Genomic DNA, 14,532 nt, shown 5'->3' on the forward strand with positions numbered 1-14,532 from the left:
CTAGCATGTGTGAGAATTATATACAACACATGAAAACACAGCCTTTTCAGAGAATCTCAGAACCTTACGAAAAGCAAATCATATTCCTCTTTGCTTGAGACTGGGCAATCTGTTGAGTCTCATGAAGGAAACCACTCTGAAAGAGCACTCGCTTTGCAAGTGCTGGCAGTCATTTCAAAACGACTCACGCACATCTCAGATGAGGAAGGCTGGCATCAAAGTGTGCTGCTTTCCATCTAGTGCGTCTGCTGTGTAAATACCTCCCATCTAAAGATGGCTGGAGTCACAGTGTGAAGACCTGATTTGCCTCCCCTGCTTAGCAGCTACGAGTCCTTGGCCTTCCCCTTCTCGACAGCAGAGATAGATGCTTGGTTAAAAACAGCTTCCCTCACCAGAATTTAAGGTCCAAGACAGCAGAGATTTTTTCCACTATTATGTTCTCTGCTGTACACCCAGGGCCTAGAATAGTACCTGGCAGAGGGAGAGGCTTAACAAATGTTTGTCAAATAACAAATGTTTGTTGAATAAAGCCTGACCTCGTTGAGTTGCAATGATTAACACATGGAGTTGAAAGACGTCTGCAAACTAAAAGGTGTCAGAAAATATAAAGAACTATTATTTTTATTAGTGATGTACCTCACTCAAAGAAAATTTGCTTTTTGGGGGTCAGTATTGAAGAGAATTAGAAGGGTGAAGCCTATATGTAATTAATCGTCCAGGCCTCTGTGACCCCAGGCACCTGGTTGTCTCTTCCTCAGAACGTTTTCTTTCGGCTAAATACCATTTTCTGAGGGCTGTGAATTCTTACGACAACTCAATAAAGCAGGTACTACAAGTCCCCTTTGAGACACGAGATAAGTGACGCTTGAAGATGAAGACACCTCCTCAAGGCTGCCCACCCGGAAGCAGCAGACACCAGCTCAGCTTCAGCCTGTCTCCCAACACCACGGAGAGTGACCCGACACCCCGCATGTCAGGGGGCGAGGCAGACAAACACCCAGATTTAGAAATATGTGCGTAGTAAACACGCCTTGTTTGGAAAACAATTTATATCACGTGTCAAAGAAAGAACACATAACTCTGATCCAGTATGTCCCCTTTGGAGAATTTATCCTACGGAAAGAAAGAAAAAGCTCAATGACGGTCACTGCATGGTTTTTCTAAGAGGAGGAACACTGAACATATGCAAAAGTTACATAATGGGGTAATTAAGTAAAACTCTGAATATACATTCAATACAATAAAAACGGTAAATATCCGGGACTGTACGAAAGTGCTTACGTTAAGTAAGAGCAGAACTGCATCTCCTCGAACCCAGACTGGGTAATAATGGTACAGACGAGGTCGGGATAGGAATACGGACAAGAAGGGTAGGACTTCGTGGGGTTCAATAATGTGGGTGAAATCACATATTTGTGCATGGAACAGTTTTAAACATTATAAATCACATTTTCTCACCCCCCAAATCCCCATCCCGAATTTCCCATTCCTTGCAAAAGCTAAACACCCAAACCGCGTCAATATTAATAAAAGGGGGGGAAAATCGGTATCATCACTGTGCAGTATCTGCTGGAAACCATTTAAAAGCAGAAGAAAGCCTTAGAGCTACATCCCTGTCCTCACTCAAGCTCCGCGGGGCAACAGAAAGGCCCGCGCGGCAAGGCCAGCCCAGCATCGCCAGGGCTGTCAGTCTGCGCGTGAGGCTGGGCTTCCGCCCGCAGCCGCAGGTCCCGGCCCGCGGACCCCGGCGAACCGGACCGGGCTGAGGGCTGCGCGCGGCCGGGTCCCCGCCGAGCCCCCCGCCCCTGCATCTGTGCCCCGCAGGGCCGGCCCGCCGGCCGCGCCACCACCTTCGCCGGCTCCCGCCCGCCTACCTGGCCCCGACCCCAGCCCCGGCCCCGCCGCAGCCTCCGCTGCCGAATGAGGAAAACGCCGGTGCCCTGACGGCCTCTCCAAGAGCAAAATGGCGACTCCGGCCCGAGAACTGCGTGCGCAGCGACTGCGAGGCCTGGGGGCGGGGCCGTTCAAGGGGGCAGGGCCACGTGGGGCGGGGCCTCGGGGGGGGGACCATCCGTGTGAAGGGCGGGGCAGGGAAGGGGTCCACAGAGGGGAGGGGCGGGGCCTTCGAGCCTAGCTGGAATACTGCAGGCCGGGCGAGGGGCGGGGCCATGGGTGGGGCGGGGCTGACTGGAGGGGTGGGGCCAGGCGGGGAGAGGGGCGGGGAGAGGGGCGGGGAGGGGTGGGGCTGAGCCTCGACAACCCGAGTGCGGACTTTTTTTTTTTTTTTAAACAAATTTATTTATTTATTTTTGGCGGCGTTGGGTCTTCGTTGCTGCGCGCGGACTTTCTCTAGTTGCGGTGAGTAGGGGCTACTCTTCTTGTGGTGCGCGGGCTTCTCATTGCGGTGGCTTCTGTGTTGCGGAGCACGGGCTCTAGGTATGCTGGCTCAGTAGTTGTGGCTCTCCGGCTCTAGAGCGTAGGCTCAGTGGTTGTGGCGCACGGGCTTAGTTGCTCCGTGGCATGTGGGATCTTCCCAGACCAGGGCTCGAACCCGTGTCCCCTGCATTGGCAGGCGGATTCTTAACCACTGTGCCACCACGGAAGCCCGCGACTGCGGACTTTGATGTCTGGAATTACAAAAGTCTGGGTTCAAGTCTTTACTGGCCTGTAACTTTGGGCAATGTCACTTCACCTCCCTGAGCCTCAATTTCCTCAGCTGAAAAATGGAGATGATAGTAGCACCCATCTCAGGGGTTGTTGTGAGGATTCAGTAAAATAACACCTGCGGAGCTTCCAAAACAGTTCCTGGTGCATAGTAAACCCTCAGTTGTTATTATTACTATTATTTGCTTTGTTGCCCTTTCTTCTTTTATCACAAAGTAAGGAATTGGTGCTTGCCTGAATTCCTCATATTTAAGTATGTTTAATATATATATAAAACATAATAATAGCAAACACGTATGGAGCACTTACCATGTGTCAGGCCAAGTGCTTAACATATATTAACTGTAACTTATTTAATCCTCACAGAACTATGAGGTAGGTGTTATTATTATCTCCATTTTAATAGTTGTGGGAACTGACACCCTGACGTTAAATATCAATAACTTGCCTAAGGACAAACAAACATGGACAAGAACTTCAATCCAGGCGGTCTGGCACCACGGTCTGCACTAAGCTAGACGCTATACCACGTCGCAGTTCCAGTTCTGCTTTGGATTTTTCACTAGAGTGAGGCTTGAAATCGTTCGTGAGAGGTGGCACGGCCAGCTAGAAGCGGCCGGACTCAAATGGAGTCATTTAAGACATTTCCTTTGCCTGACAGCTTCACGGGGTCATACCTCTGTGAAGGACAAGGCCCGTGAGCCCACAGGCAGATTCGGGTACAAAACTGAATGCCCTTACTTTGGTAAGTGGACTTTGGTTTCACCCACTGCTTCTGCACAGACCCAACCCTCACGCACCCCACCTCCCGGCTTCAACTTGCGTTGGCTCCACCCAGCACTCCAGGTTGCACGTGACTGGATCTGACCAATCAGGGCCACTCATCCCCCTCAGCTCGCTGATGCGCTCCAAGGACAGGCCACTGAGCCAATGGGAGCCCAGAAGACGCAATCTCGCGCCTCAGTGGGCTACGGAGCCAGTAAATTCCTTCCCTCCACCCTCTGAAGCCAGGGGCCTGCGTGTTGTCCCCTTGCTTACTTCTCATAGTTCTTTCCCACCAGCCTGTTCATCCATCCCTGAGCTATAGGGCACGTACACATGCTGTTCCTGCCTCCAGGAATGCTCTTCCTCCTGCTGCCCTCTCCCCTCATTAACTCCTACTTAAACATCTAAGCGCAATTGTCATTTTTAAGCCTTCTCTAAACCACTCCCCTTCTCAAAAAAAAAAAAGTACTTTTCCTTCGTTAGGCTTATCATGATCGCTAATTATGTATTTATGTGGATGGTCATTTTATAAATATCCCCACCCCAGCCCCTATAGACTATAAGCCCGTACGGGCAGGTCCTTTGTCTCTTTTGCTGATCCCTGTTTGCAGGTACCCAGCACGGTACCTGGCACAAGTGTGGTACTCAAGAAATGTCGGTACCATGGGTGATCTCAGAATTACCCTCCCCCCCATGGAAAGGAGGAGGACAGTAGCACAGAATTGTATAGTATTTGCACCACGCAGGGACAATATTCCTGATAATTTAAAAATCGTCTCTGCTGAGCCAGTATGAGCTAGCTCGCACATACCATGCTTCCAGCATTTGGCAATGAAATTGTTAGTTTCTCAATCAATCAGTTTCTCCTCGTTGCAGGCACTTAGCTTACAGTTTCCCTTGCTCTATTACACCAGATACCACTTCTCCATCCACTTCCAATTCTCCAAAGACTCTTCTGAAATCCTCCATAGGCTGATGTCTCATCTCCCTTCCTCTTTATCCTTGGGGTTTAGGCCATGGGAGTGAGCCATGGTGGACATCCAGCCCAGATGACCCACCAGTGGCTGCAGCCCCAGTCACTACCTGACTGCAACTCTATGAGAGACCCCAAATGAGAGCCACCCAGCTGAGCCCAATCAAACCACAGAAAATTGAGAGATAATAATAAATATTTGTATTAAGGTGCTGAGTTTGGAGATATCTTGATACACATCTATAGGTAATGAGCAAGAAAGGGGCAAAACCAGAATCTAAAGACTGGGGTCAGTTTCACTCTAATGCGGTTTTGGTTAGCCTATTGCTAAGCTTGATAATCGCTTGCCCACTTGGAGGTTTGCAGAGTCTGCATATTATGGAAGTGCTCAGTTTGCCTGTACCACATCATTGACCATATTCAAGGGCCAAACTGCTGCACATAGAATATGAATCAAGACACCTGATCCTAAGACATTTCCCTTCAACATTTTTTTAAAGGAAGGAAAAACATCTTTGCTATAGTTTTATAAAGGTTTTTAGTGGAGTGGTAAGCCAGAAACCCCCAGTCTGCGTCCAGCCTCCTCTTTGCAGAAATGACCTCAGCCAGAGAGGTGAAGGCACCTCTCTGAGCTTCAGTTTCCCCATCTGAAAAATGGGCACTAAGATCAGCAGCCGCGTGGAGATTCTGGGTGGGAATGACTTTTCTGTGGAATCAGTGAGTTTTGCAGCTGCCTCTCCGCCTTCGTGTCTCTGGCCATCAGGAATGAACAAACAAGGCTTTGGTTTTCCTGCAAGCAGAGGAGGATGGCAGCTTGTCTGGCCATTGGAGGGTGCAGAGGCCAGGGGCCTGGTCACTACACAGGGAAATTGGGAAGTTTCCCACATTGTGTTCTTTCCCTCATCCTCCGGATTTTCTCCTTTTTTAACCCACCCCCCATGAGAAAAGCTTCATTATCTTTCATGATGAGTAATATTTACATGTTATAAAAAATTCAAACAAACATGAAGAAAAAATTTAAAAGATATTTGCCATTATCTCACCATGGAGAGATAAGCACTTGACTTTTTTTAACCTCCCTATTCCACTTAACAATTTATTATTTTTTAATTAATTTATTAATTTATTTACTTTTGGTTGCGTTGGGTCTTCGTTGCTGCGCGCGGGCTTTCTCTAGTTGAGGCGAGCGGGGGCTACTCTACCTTGCTGTGCTCGGGCTTCTCATTGCGGTGGCTTCTGTTGCGGAGCACGGGCTCTAGGCACGTGGGCTTCAGTAGGTGTGGCACGCCGGCTCAGTCACTGTGGCTCACGGGGTCTAGAGCGCAGGCTCAGTAGTTGTGGCGCACAGGGCTTAGCTGCTCCGAAGCATATGGGATCTTCCTGCAACAGGGCTCGAACCCGTTTCCCGTGCATTGGCAGGCAGATTCTTAACCACTGCGCCAGCAGGGAAGCCCCTCCACTTAACAATTTATTGTGGACACGGTTCATGTTAATGAATTAGGTCAATGTCATCGTCGCATGTGCCATGGAGTAAAGAGCAGAGACTTAGGAACCAGATGGCCTGTATCCAAATTCCTTTTCCTCTACTCACTGGGTGTGTGACCTCCTTTACCCCTCTGCACTGGCTTCCTCACCTATAAGATGAGAGTGACCACAGCTTCCACCTTACAGGGTTGTGGTGATATCCAAATGAGCTGTCACCTGGCACACAGGTGCTAACCTCTCACTGCAGCCACACTTACTGTCAGCCGTTGTGATATGGAGGGACCGTGACGTTTTTAACCCATCTCCAATTCTGGGCACTTTTTACTAATATACACACCTGTCTTTGCACCTTTGCTCAAGTATTTTCTCTCAAAGACAAATACCATATGATATCACTTACATGTGGAATCTAAAATACGGCACAAATGAACCTATCTATGAAATAGACTCACAGACATAGAGAACAAACTTGCGGTTGCCAAGGGGGAGAGGGGGTGGGGGAGGGATGGAGTGGGAGTTTGGGATTAACAAAGGCAAACTATCATATATAGGATGGATAAACAACAAGGTCCTACTGTATAACACAGGGAACTGTATTCAATATCCTGGGATAAACCATAATGGAAAAGAATATGAAAAAGAATGTGTATATATATATATATATATATATATATAACTGAGTCACTTTGTTGTACGACAGAAATTAACACAATATTGTAAATCAACTATACTTTGGTAAAAATATACATTTAAAAAAATTTTTTTAAGTATTTTCTCTCATTAAATTTCTAGAAGTGAACTTGCTCGGTCAAAGGATATGCCCTTTTACAATTTTGTTCCCCAGAAATTTTGTACCAATTTACATTCTTGCCAGAAAGGTGAAGAGTGCCCTTTTCCCCTCATCCCCGCCGACACCAGGCACTAGCCATTCTTTCACTTGGCCGAGTGGATGGTCAATGTTTCCTGGGCATTTACAATTATTTCTCCACGTCCAGCTGCCTGTAGCTGCCCTGGCCACCTTGCTAGCTGAACTTCATCTCCACTCACTCACTCAGCAAATATTGAGAACTTAGTGCATGCCTGGCCCAGTTAGAGCCGGGCTACAGCAGAGACAACAGGGCACCCACCTCGGGAGGCGATCCACCACATGGTTATAGCAAAGCGTCTGCTTCAGTGCCCAAGAAACTGTGCCGTATAGGTGAGACCTCTATACATAAATATAGAATGTACATTTTGTAAGTATATGAATGATATTACTATTATCACTATATATGACTCATTATCATTACACAGATCATGATAATATTGCATATTATCATGATCGTTTTCAGCCATAGGACCTTAGAAGTCACTTCTCCTCTCCAGCCTTCCATTTTCTCATCTGTAAACAGGCACAGTTGAGAGGAGGGGGTGGGACAGTGTGTGTTCGGAGCCTGGCAGTGAGGCTGTAGCGGCCTCCTCCTGCTGGCCATGCCCAGCCCAGGCCTGGGACCCGAGCCTCTTGCTGGCCTCCCGCTCTCTGCAGCTGTTCCCCGCAGCACGTGGCTGGCACTGAGCTGAGCCACAGCAGCACCCTAGCTGCCGGGACCGTTTTAAGAAATTACTCCCATGATGGAAAGTGCAGAGTTGAAGACTGATGATCTGCCACAAGCCACCTCCCAACTCAACTCCACTGGGTCCCTCCCAGCCTGGAGTCACAACAAACACTCCCCAAACCCTATTTCTCAGGCTCAGCCCTCCGGGTCCCTCCCTCTAGGTCCAAGGAGGGGCATCCTGAGCTGCGTCTTAGGGCCTCCTGACCCCCTCCCCCACCTGCCCTGCCACTGCACCAACTGGAGACCCCCTTTGCCACCATCCTGCTGGCAACTTCTCCTCCCTCTTCACTAGAAGCCCCTGCAAAGGAAACGGAAGGAGGGGGGCCCACCTGGTGGTGCTACACCTGCCTTGGTGCCCTCACTTCCTGGTGCCTCCCTCCCAGGAGTGAAGCTGGCCACCTCCTTCACTTCTTCCTGGGCTCTTGCCACTCATTCATATTCTGTATTTGGTGGAGGTGGCAGCAAACAGAAAGAAGTTTTTCCCCATTCGCATCCCATCATAAGTGTTTATATTAGTCAGGACTCTTGCAATGAAACCCGATTCACACCAGCTACAAATAAAGGAGCAGGGACTCATCGGTTTATGTAACTCAAAGGCCCGGGGTGAAGGTTCAGGTATGGCTGGATCCTGGGCTCCACGACCCCAGGGTTTTGTCTTTCTCCATCGTGAAGCTCTGTCTTCTCTCTTCACTTCCACGGCTTTATTCTGAGACAGGCTCCACCCATGTGATGGGCCCTCACTTGCAGGCTTATCTGGAACTGGATGCTTGTGGCCTCAGTGGGGGAGAAGTCCGGGCTGGTCCAGGGTCCTTTCCAATCTATGATGAAGGACTCCAATGTCACACATACACACAGACGTCACACACGCTCAAAGGTCCCCCACGTGGATGGCACACCCAATCATAAGTCGCACACTCACCCTTACACAGATGTGACTCAGTATTCACATGGATGTCTCACACACCCTGGAATCTTTCCCATTTAGATAGTATATTACAGTTGTATAAATGCCCACCCATGGAGGGCTAACTCATTTAGATTTCATTTATGTGCCACTTTTTCACAAACCTCTTACTTAAAGCAGGGTGCAATAAGTCTGATGTGTGTCAGAATGAAATAAAATAGTGCAGAGTCTTTGTAAGGATTAAATACATTCAATTAAAAAACAAACAAAACCCTGCCTATCATCAAAAGGCACAGACTGAGAGGAAGTATTTACAATATGTATATCTGACAAAGGACTTACATCTGGATTATATAAGCACCCTTAAAAATCAATACTAAGGTTCACTTCACACCTGCTAGGTTGGCCTTAATGAAAGTATTTAAAAAAAAACAGAAAGGACTTCCCTGGTGGCGCAGTGGTTAAGAATCTGCCTGCCAATGCAGGGGACACGGGTTCGATCCCTGGTCCGGGAAGATCCCACGTGCCGCGGAGCAACTAAGCCCGTGCGCCACAACTACTGAGCCTGCGCTCTAGAGCCCGCGAGCCACAGCAAATGAAGCCGCGCGCCTAGAGCCCGTGCTCTTCAGCAAGAGAAACCACCGCAATGAGAAGCCCGCGCACCACAATGAAGAGTAGCCCCTGCTCGCCGCAACTAGAGAAAAGCCCGTGCGCAGCAATGAAGACCCAACACAGCCAAAAATAAATAAATAAATAAATTTATTAAAAAAAGATAACAAGTATTGGTGAGGTTGTGGAGAAATTGGAACCCTCCTACATTGCTGGTGGCGATGTAAAATGATGCAGCCACTCAGAAACAGCTTGGCAGTTCCTCAAAAAGTCAAATATAGAGCTGCCATGTGACTCATCGGTTGTGCTCCTGGACATCTACCCAAAAGGACTGAAAACAGATGCTCAAACAAATACTTGTGTACACACGTGAAAAGCAGTATTATTCATAATAACCAAAGGTGGAGAAAACCCAAATGTCCATCAACAGATGAAAGGATAAACAAGTGTGGTGTCTACACACAAGGGAATTTTTTTTTTAATAAATTTAATTATTTATATTTGTTTTTATTTTTGGCTGTGTTGGGTCTTCGTTGCTATGCGCGGGCTTTCTCTAGTTGCGGTGAGCAGGGGCTACTCTTCGTTGCGGTGTGCGGGCTTCTCATTGTCGTGGCTTCTCTTGTTGAAGAGCACGGGCTCTAGGCGCCTGTGCTTCAGTAGTTGTGGCACGTGGGCTCAGTAGTTGTGGCTCGTGGGCCCTAGAGCGCAGGCTCAGTAGTTGTGGCACACGGGCTTAGTTGCCCCGCAGCATGTGGGATCTTCCCAGACCAGGGCTTGAACCCATGTCCCCTGCATTGCCAGGCAGACTCTTAACCACCGCGCCACCAGGGAAGCCCCCGCACAAGGGAATATTATTCATCCATAAAAAGGAAGAGACTACGACACAAGACACCGCATGGATGAACCTCAGAAACATGAAGCTCAGTGAGAGAAGCCAGACACAAAAGGCCACATACTGTTTGATTCCATTGACATGAAACGTCCAGGATAGGTAAATCCATAGAGACAGAGGCAGATTGGTGGTTGCCAGGAGCTGGGAGGAGGGCAAATGGGGAGTGATTGCTTAATGGCCATGGATTTTCATTTTGGGGTGATGAAAATATCTTGAAACTAAACAGAGGTGCTGGTTGCACAATACCGTGAAAGTACTAAATGCCACTGAATTGTACACTTTAAAATGGGCCATGATGGAATACACGTTATTCAAATTTCACCTCAAGAAAATCAACAGTAAGAAAGTAAATAATCCAGTTTTCAAAATAGGCAGATGATTTGGACAGATGCTTAAATAAAGAAGATATACGAGTGGCAAAAAAACCGCAAAAAACAACACATGAAAAAATGTTCAATATCATTGGTCTTCAGAGAAATGTGAATTAAAGCCACAATGCTATATCACTAAACGTGCACGAAGATGGCTAAAATTCAGTTTAACAATAGCAAATCCTGATGCGGGTACAGAGGACCTAGGACTCTCACACTTTGCTGGCGGGGATCTAAGCCAGTACAACCACTCTGGAAAACAGTTTGGTGGTTTCTTATAAAGTTTAACATAGAACTCCCGTAAGACCCAGCCATCCCATTCCCAGGTATTCACCCAAGAGAAATGAAAATGAATGTCCATCCAAAAGCCTTGCACATGAATATTCACAGCAGCTTTGTACAGAGTCTCCCCAAACTGGAAGCAACCCACACATCCCTCAGCTGGGGAATGGATAAACTGGAATCCTGCTCCTGGATGAGTCTCAAAAACTTTGTGTGAGTGAAAGAAGGCAAGACAAGAAAGACTGCAGACCGTGTGATTCCTTTCGTAGGGAATTCCCGGGAAACTAATCTAAGGGGACAGGAGGCAGGTGAGGGAGGCCTGCAAAGGGACAAGAAGGAACTTTTCACAAAGACGGAAAAGTTCTATTGTGTCCTGTAGCACGACAGTGGTCCGTACAGCGATTACATTGTGCTTTATGTAGATTACACCTCCATAAAGTTTATTGGTAGCAACCGGCCTGGCCCTGAGTGCAGATCCTCTGTCCTGTACGCTGTCCGCACTCATTTCCTGCCTCTTTCCCTCCAAGCACCACTCCCCCTGCCCGTCCCTCACCCCGGACCGTGTTCAGGCCTCCGTGTCTTCACCTCTGCTGTCTTGTTCATGCTCTTCCCCTCCCAGCTCTGCTTGCTGAATCCTGACCCCACTGACACCCAGCTCTGCGAAGCTTCCTCATCCCACCCGCTTCCCTGACATGTGACTTTCACTTCTCTCTGGGCACTTAGAGGCATAACCCGCCAGCCAGGCCACCCATGGCGAAGCGATGGATGGGGGCAGGAGAGGGAAGACTTAGCTGAGAAGAGGCTGGAATGTAACGGACTCAGAGTCAGGGGCACGGAGGGACAGTGCAGTAATCGCCTCCTCAGCCCACTGTCCAGCAGGAGGGTGAGGGAACAAGTATGAACCCAGGAGGAGGGTGAGGAGGCAGGCATGGGCCAGACTTTAGAACTCAGAAGAGCCAGAACAGGGGCTCCTGCTGATTCAGCCTTTGATCCTAGGAAGGCAACCACGGTGGTGCATCAGTTAGAACACAGCTGCGTGTAACAGAAAACTAAGTAACAGTGGCTTATGTAAGACAGAAGTTTATTTCTCTCTCATATATGGCAGCTTCACAGGGTCCCAGGGACTCAGGCTGTTATTAGCTCACCACTCCACCATTCCTAAAGATTAAGCTTCACCCTCGTGATTCAAAATGGCTGCTAGAGCTCCAGCCATTACAACTGCATTCCAGGTCAGCAGCTGGAGGAGAAGTCCAAAGAAGGGCCTCTTCCTTTTAAGGACACTTCCCGGAAGTTCCAACACATATTTTGTCCACATTTAGCCCCATGGCCTCACCTAGCAGCAGAGGAAATGCTGGGAAATGAAGTCTTTTGCTGAATTCATTGTGGCTCTCAGAGAGTATTGGCAGTGGTTCTTTTTTTTTTTTTTTTTTTTTTTAGTATTTATTTATTTTTATTTGGCTGCACTGGGTCTTAGTTGCGACATGCAGGATCTTCGATCTTCCTTGTGGCATAAGAACTCTTAGTTGCGACATGTGGGATCTAGTTCCCTGACCAGGGATTGAACCCGGGCCCCCTGCACTGGGAACCTGGAGTCTTAGCCACTGGACCACCAGGGAAGTCCCTTGGCAGTGGTTCTTAAACTTGAGCGGATGTCCTAATCAACCGGAGGGATTGTTAAAACTCAGAGTGCTGGGCCCAACCCCAGAGTTTCTGACTCAGTAAGGCTGTGGTGGAATCTGAGAAACTGTGTTTCTAGCACGTTCCCATGGATGACGAGGCCGCTGTGCAGCGGTCACACTTTGGGAACCACTATCTAGGACCGCTAAGGATGAAGGACGACGGGACGTTGGGGAGGTACTAGCCATCTCCATCACAGGCAGGGCGGGGACCCGACCGCATCCCACAAAGGGTCACTAGCAGCGTCACCACCTCCTTGCGGTCGCTGGCGTGTCCTCCCGCCTCTCGCACTTCTTCCCACTCTCCGCGCACCGCAATGGAAGAAGGATCGCCCGCTGGTCATCCATAACGACTCTGGCACGTGCAAAGCTGGCTTTGCTGGGGATGAGCACCCCCCCGGCCGTGTTCCAGTCCGTGGTCTGTCGTCCCCGACACTGGGGCGTCATGGTGGGCGTGGAACAGAAGGATAGCTACGGTGGGGGAGGGGGCCCAGAGCAGGCGGGGCATCTTGATCCTCAAGTACCCCGTGGAGCACAGTATCAACAGCAACTGAGAGGACACAAGGGACACCTAGTGCCACACCTTCTACAGAGAGCTGCAGTGGCCCCCAAGGACCACCCGGTGATGCTGGCCGAGGGGGCTGCCACCACAAGCCCGAGGCCAGCCGTGACATGACCCAGATCCTGTTCGAGACGTTCAACACGCCATATAAGTGGCCATCCAGGCCGTGCCGTCCCTGTGCGATGCCTCTAGCTGCACCTCTGGTATTGTTGTGGACCCGGGGGGTGGGTCACCCACATGGTGCCCATCTCCGTGGGTTTACGCCCTGCCCCAGCCTTCCTGCGTCTGGACCTGGCTGGCTGGGACCTCATGGTGCCTGGCTACAGCTTCACCACCATGGCTGAGAGGGAAATCACGTGTGACATCAAGGAGCAGCTCTACTCGTGGCAGTGGACTTGGAGCAGGAGATGCCACCACTTCCTCCTCCTCCCCGAGAAGAGCTGCGAGCCACCCGACGGTCAGGTGCTCACCATCGACAAGGAGCGGGTTCTGTGTCCAGAGGCGCTTTTCCAGCCCTCCATCCTGGGTTTGGGGTCCTATAGCATCCATGAGACCACCTTCCACTCCATCATCAAGGGTAACGTCCACATCCAGAAGGACCTGTCCGCCTTCATGGTGCTGTCTGGTGGGACTACCGTGTACCCCGGTATCCTGGGCAGGATGCAGAGGGAGATCAGGGCCCTGGCTGCCAGCAGGATGAAGATCAAGATTCTCACTCCCAGGACCTCCCTGGTTGTCCAGTGGCTAAGACTCCGCGCTCCCAATGCGGGGGGCCTGGGCTTGATGCCTGGTCCAGGAACTAAGATCCCACATGCCGTGTGGCACAGCCAAAAAAAAAAAAAAAAAAAGATGCTCACTCCTCCCGAACACAAGTACTTGGTGGGGATCGGGCTTCACCCTGGCCTCTCAGTCCACCTTCCAGCAGATGTGGGTCAGCCAGAAGGACCCGGCCTCTCCATCGTCCACCACAAATGCTTCTAAACAGACTGTAAGCAGATGCACAGCATTTGCTGCATGAGTTCATTCAGAAGTATAAATTTGCCCTGGCAAGTGTACACACGTCGTGCCAGCCTCATGAAACTGGAATAAACCTTCGAAAATTGTCCTTGAAGCTTATATCTGAGATTGTAGAACTTGCTGCTGATTTTGGCCTTGTATTCAATTCTTGCGCTGGTGTATGTTTACTACCCTGTGCATAACTTTGATCTAAACCCCTAGTTACAGGCGGCTCTGTCACTTCGTGGCTGAGGTGAGAAAATGTTTATGGAAGAGAAATCGTTGGCTGGATGAGAATCTGTGAGACTATGAATCTCCCAATCTGTGCAGGGTATTAACATGTCAGAACTGCCTATTCCAGGATTTCTCTAGAGGCTGGCAAGAGTCCTGAACCACCTGTCATTTCTGTCTTGCCGGCCTGACAGAGTCTGGGAAGGTCCAAGCCTTAGGACCCGCTTTCCTTTCTTACTTGATGTTTTCCTGCCAGTACACTGTGGGTTGTTACTAGCCTTGAGTTAGAAAATGGTTTGCATTTACACCTGTACATTTATTCGTCCTTTTAATTTATGTAAGATTTTTGCACACAATTCTCAGTTCCTTAAGAGGTGACGAGAAATTTTGGTTTTATATTGTCATGTGAGAACATTAGGCCCCAGCAACGCATCATTGTGAAGAAAAGTGCTGCAGTAAACCGAAAAAACAAAAACAAAAAACAAAAAGCAACAAACAAACAAACATACAAAAGACCCTCTTTCAAG

At 49.2% G+C, this 14,532-nt stretch overlaps 1 protein-coding gene across 7 annotated transcripts in view; it reads right to left on the reverse strand.

Annotated features, from left to right (window-relative positions):
• The window catches only part of PRPSAP2 (phosphoribosyl pyrophosphate synthetase associated protein 2), a 38,918-nt gene extending 36,935 nt beyond the window's left edge, over positions 1 to 1,983 (reverse strand). Inside the window, exon 1 of one of the 7 annotated variants that reach the window (XR_014238797.1) lies at positions 1,282 to 1,803. The gene's annotated coding sequence lies outside the window, so the exon portion shown is untranslated. Of the gene's footprint in view, positions 1 to 1,281; positions 1,806 to 1,874 lie in introns of those variants that run through there. The other 6 variants (XM_082374147.1, XM_082374146.1, XM_082374150.1 and 3 more) reach the window with 6 other exon arrangements.
• Positions 1,984 to 14,532: the final 12,549 nt, after the last annotated feature.

The sequence above is a fragment of the Balaenoptera borealis genome (assembly GCF_965194805.1).
Source record: "Balaenoptera borealis genome assembly, chromosome: 20".
Lineage (NCBI taxonomy): Eukaryota > Metazoa > Chordata > Mammalia > Artiodactyla > Balaenopteridae > Balaenoptera > Balaenoptera borealis.